The sequence below is a fragment of the Coptis chinensis genome, chromosome 9, assembly GCF_015680905.1.
Source record: "Coptis chinensis isolate HL-2020 chromosome 9, ASM1568090v1, whole genome shotgun sequence".
NCBI classification, from domain to species: Eukaryota; Viridiplantae; Streptophyta; class Magnoliopsida; order Ranunculales; family Ranunculaceae; genus Coptis; species Coptis chinensis.
The window spans coordinates 49,393,144-49,398,716 of record NC_141464.1 but is presented as its reverse complement, the minus strand read 5'-3'; the positions used below and the strand labels follow the sequence as shown (position 1 = coordinate 49,398,716).

General features: G+C 36.7%; 1 pseudogene; it reads left to right on the top strand.

Annotated features, from left to right (window-relative positions):
• The first annotated feature begins 601 nt into the window (after positions 1 to 601).
• On the top strand, positions 602 to 4,911 carry LOC147476465 (uncharacterized; annotated as a pseudogene).
• The last annotated feature ends 662 nt before the right edge of the window (positions 4,912 to 5,573 follow it).

The window sequence follows — 5,573 nt, the reverse complement described above, 5'->3', positions numbered from 1 at the left end:
TGAAATAATAATAGGGTTAGAGAGAGTTTTTCTCTACACCTTAGTTCATATATTTATACTTGACTTACTGTTGAATACTATGGGAATGTATCGGCATAGTCTAGATATAGGTTATTATGGTAAGATATTATCTCTAGGATTTAAGTATAATTCTCTGACCTATCTTTCCATATTTATATACTCAGCCACTCCTACTTAAACATTAGCTTCGTTGAATGTAACAACTAACTATCACTGAATATATATTCAATCTTTTCCATCTACTCTTAATTCTAGTTGGTATCAGAAGCAAGGTTTTCTACAAAACCCTAAGAGCCTACTGCTCTACTCTCTAAACCAATACTACGAAACCTATTGTTTCATATCTCATACGATGGTGAACTCTGCAACATCTGATGCTCTTATTGTCCCGCCGATGATGAATGTGTTGGTGGCATCAGAACCGATGTCAATTCCTGGTGGGATCAAGTTGAAAGACCCTAACTTTGATGTCTGGTCGCAATTTGTGACTATGTTTGTTGTTGGCAGAGGCAAGAAAGGATATCTTACTGGTACCACTCTGAAACCTGATATAGGTGCTGCCACTTACGATAAATGGGTTATGGATGATGCTATTGTGAAAGGATGGCATGGAAGTGGAGGTAATGTTACTATTCATTCGTCTACCTACTGCAAAAGATGTTTGGGATGTTGTTTCTCGCACTTTCTATGAAGGTGCTGATAAATCAATACTTTATGATTTATCTCGTAAAGTTGAGAATTGCTAGCCTCCTGCCCTTTGAAGGGTCAGGACCATCCTGACCCATTATAGACAAAAAAATTATACTTGTTCACCTGTTTCAAAAGTTCAGCTTATTTACTTGATAAAATAAAATCAAATTTGAGTTGTCTCACTTTCCTCCCATTTTCAATTAATAACCAACCAAGTCCCAATTAGCCCCGCCACCCATAACTCCGGCTGCCGGATTCCGATCAAAAGAGTTTTTTTGTTTTATTTTATCCATATAACACTATTCATTTGAAATTATATCCATCAAACTAAGATGCCTACCACCAAATTGAGATGTAAATCATCCAAAAAAAGAGCCAATATATTTGAAAATAACAACTCTCTTCATTTTGAGCAACTTCAAGTGAGTTTTAAATCCTAAAAGCAAAGCATAGTAAGAGCACAACTATAGAAAACCTTTCATTGAGTTTAGAGCAATTGAACCATTAAGAAGCTCCTACTTCTTTTCAATTTCGGAATTAACCATCTATGAAGCATTGATATTGGCAAGTGGTGGTGGTGGTGTGGAGATGGAGAAGAATGGTTGAGAGGGAAATAGGGGAAGAAAAAAAAAAAGGTGAATAAATATATATATATAGAGGTGAAAAGAATTGCATCGAAAAAAAAAGAGGTGAAAAGAAACAATACAAGAGTAGCAGCCGTGGTGATTGATGGCGTCGGGTGGTTGTGGACGGTGGTAGGTGGTGGTGGTGCTTGAGGGAAGTGGGAGGATGTGTGAACTGTGAAGAGACTTGACTTGTTTAGTTTTAAAACTCTAAAAAAGTTTACAAGTAACAGGTCACAATGTCTTGTCCTTTAATGGGTTAGGATGGTCCTACCCTTTTAAAGAGGTAGGATGCTAGCAATTCTCCGTAAAGTTATGGCAACAAAACAGGTGGGAAGGCCGATATCAACATATTTTTCAGATCTGAAGTTTATTTGGTAGGAACTTGATCATCGTAAACCTATCCCTTTTACGCAGGCAAATGTTATCAAGGTACGGACAGCAGAGATCGAAGAAGAACGAGTTTATTTGTTTCTTGCTCATTGATAACCCGAAAAAACTCATTTAGATTACTCTAACCTTATTCTTACGGTATCAACTATTTATTTCCTACTCTCACATATAGATTCATGCAATATATATATATATATATATATATATATATATATAGGGATTCGTTCCACTCTTAACTCTCCAGACTTAACCAAATTCAATTGAACAAACACAAGGAACAATGGTGAGAGCAATAATTATGGATGTGAATTTATACTACGAGATAATACTATCAATTGATCTTATACTAATATTAACTAAAGTAATTAAATATAGATGAATCAAATATGGATAAAGAAGTATGGGAATTTGATTCCACCTTGAATTCAACTTAAGAACTAGCATAGATTGTTGTAATCCAATTCTTACGTTCTTACGGTAAGAATTGGTCGTTCTAATCCCTAATTATACATGGAATCTCTATCAATTCATAACTAGCATATGAGGAAGTCCACCCATTCTTATGACGAATCAACGACCTTCTAGAGTGGAATAGACTCTTACAACAATTCTACACTACACAATCAAGTTTTCATCAAACCCCTCTAATGGAGGTTTAGCCTTGATTCATCAAACTATCATTTCCATATGAATTAAAACTAGACATCATAAAAAGATTGGAACTTTGCTTATTTAAACTCAAATGGAAACTACTCATGCAATAATTGATTTAAACTAATAATGACAAATAATTAAATCTAAGAATTTAAGCTAATAATTAATGGAAAACGAAATTAGATTATCATGAACTAAATATTTTATTGATCTAACAACTAAATAACAATCATTCAATACTGAAATTAAAACAAGAATAACAACTAATTAATTAATTGAAAAAATAGATCTAGAACTAAGCTTTAATGGCTACTCTAATGGCTACCTTCTAACCTAAACTAATTGATTCTTAAGAGCTAAGTCTTGTGTGTGGAAATGGAGGAGACCAGATCCACATTTTCGTGCATGGGCTGAGGGTCCAATTTCTTCAGTCCACATGGCCCTTTTCAGCTGGCTTTAACTTCAATAGGCTTTTTGTCCACTTTTGCTCCTCTGATTAGGTCAAGGTTTAGACCATTGGAAAGCTCTTTCTGAGCCGGTCGTTTTGACATAAGGTACGCCCAATTCCAAGGTCTGAGTCCAAAGATACGGTCTTCGGAAGTTCTGCTGACTTTTGTGTGCTGTTTCTGCATGCCCGCATTGACTCTGACTTTTCAGCTTCTAACCGGGATTTACAAAGGCTTTTTCTCCTTGAATCTTGGCCTTTAATCATAGAACTTCTTACCAACCAACCCTTGCTCCTTTATATCGCCAAAGTGGCACATTTCTGCACATAATTGACTTCAATGCCTGAATACATAAAAGCACGTAATTAGCATTAACTCTTATTTATTACTCACATAATTAGTCTAAAAGTATTATTGTTAAGGGGTTAAAACTACAGTTTTGGGCTCTTATCACTCATCTAGATGATATATATAATTCCATTCGAGGGGAAGTTCTCCGCATTGATTCACTTCCTAGTACTGAAATTGTTTTCTCAATCGTGTGACATGAAGAGCAACGTCGGAGTACTATGTTGAATCAAGGAGCTATATCCCAAGTTGCTATGGTGGCTAAGAAATTTTTTCCATCTTCTTTTTCTCAACATAGTCTTGAAAAGCCAGTTGGTGGACGGTGTTCTCATTGCGGAAGTGACAAACACCTTGAGGAATCATGTTTCAAGAAAAATGGGTATCCAGAATGGTGGAATGATCATAAAGAACGATTAAAGGCAAGAAGCAAAGGCAAAGCGGCTGTGTGCACTTCGATACCAACCTCTATTTTGATGCCATACCGAATAGCACCCTCTCACTCTGTGGTAGACTCTACTCTTCTACAATAGTCAGGTAATATCGGTAAAGCATTAATTGCTACTAATTCAACAAGGGATTATGGCTAGATTCTTGATTTCGATGCCACAAATCATATGACTTTTGATGCATCCATTTTACGTGATCAGTGCTTACCTAAATGTTCCTCTATTGCCAATGCTAATGGTGTTTCATATCCCGTAACTGGAGCGGGATGAGTTGATCTGACTCCATCTTTATCATTGGAACACACTTTGTTGATTCCTGCCCTCTCTAGTAATTTATTATCTGCACCGCAAGTAACTTTACAATTAAATTGTTTAGTATTAATCTACCCCAATTTCTGTCTTCTTCAGGATATCAACAGCGGGGAGATATTTGGGTGTGTTACTAAGAGAGAGGGTTTGTACTATGTTGATGATGTTGGTGCAAGTCGCTCTCTATCTGCAAGAGGTGCGTCTAGTGTTGGACAAGATCAAGTTTGGTTGTGGCATCGATGGTTGGGTCATGTCTCTTTTGGCTATTTAGCACATTTGTTTCCAACTTTATTTTCCAAATGTAAACCCTCAGATTTTCAATGTGAAACTTGCATTTTGGCAAAAAGTCACCGTGTCCATTATCCGCCTAGTTCTAGGAAAAAAATTGTCCCTTTCTCATTGGTTCATTCATATGTTTGGGGACCAGCCCCAATTGCAACTACTTCGGGTTTTTGATGGTTTGTTATATTTGTTGATGAGTGCACCCGCATGACTTGGCTTTATTTAATGAAACATAAGAGTGACGTAGCTGATCGTTTTCTCAATTTTCACAATACGATTAAGACACAATTTTTGGCTTCCTTACAAGTCTTTCGGTCTGATAATGGCTGAGAATTTGTTAACAAATATTTGCAGGGGTATTTTAAGGAGCATGGCATTCTCCATGAGACTACTTATGTTGATACTCCACAACAAAATGGTGTGCCCGAAAGGAAAAATAGACAATTGCTTGAGATTACACGTGCCAGTCTGATAGGTGCAAGTATGATGCCACATTGGTGGGAAGAAGCCATTACTACTGTTGTTTATCTCCTCAACCGTGTGCCTACAAGTGTTTTGAAATTTCAAACACCTTTAGATAAACTTGCAGCGTATGTGGCTATTCCCTCTCATTTTACTATTCCTCCTCGTGTTTTTGGATGTGTAGCATTTGTAAACTTACAAAAACATTTGGTACTAAGCTTGATCCCTGTGCCTTGAAGTGTGTCTTCTTACTACACGTAAATTTTATGTTTCCATGGATACCGTTGATATCATCCTACTACACATAAATTTTATGTTTCCATGGATGTTACATTTTCTGAGCAAGAGCTGTTTTATGCTCCTTCCATATCAAATTCACATCTTCCAGGGGAGAGTAATAGTGTTGAAGAAGTGAATTGGATTAAATTGTTTCCAGATAACGTGGTAGTGGAAATACTTCCAGTAACATCTGAATCAATACAAATTGTGGAGCCGAACTGGAATAGTGATGTTGATGTTACTGATGTTGTTGACGAACCCTTTCTCTCATCACCAACAGTTCCCATATCCAATCCTCCTCAAACTAATATTTCTAAGTAGAGAATCTATTATTAATACTAACAGTATTTTTGAGTCTATTGATGATGACAGATATCAGCTACCACCACGGAGTAATCGTGGAGTACCAGCGGAGAAATTTTCACCAGAACTTGTCAAGAAATCCACCTATCCGATTGCTCATTATGTGTCTACTCACAGACTATCAGAGTCTTCTAAAGTCTTTGTCAACAATATGTCTACAATGCATATTCCTAGTAAAGTAAGTGAGGCATTGTTGGATGCGAAATGGGCTGCAGCTATGGAAGAAGAAATGACAGCGCTTCAGAAGAATAAGACAT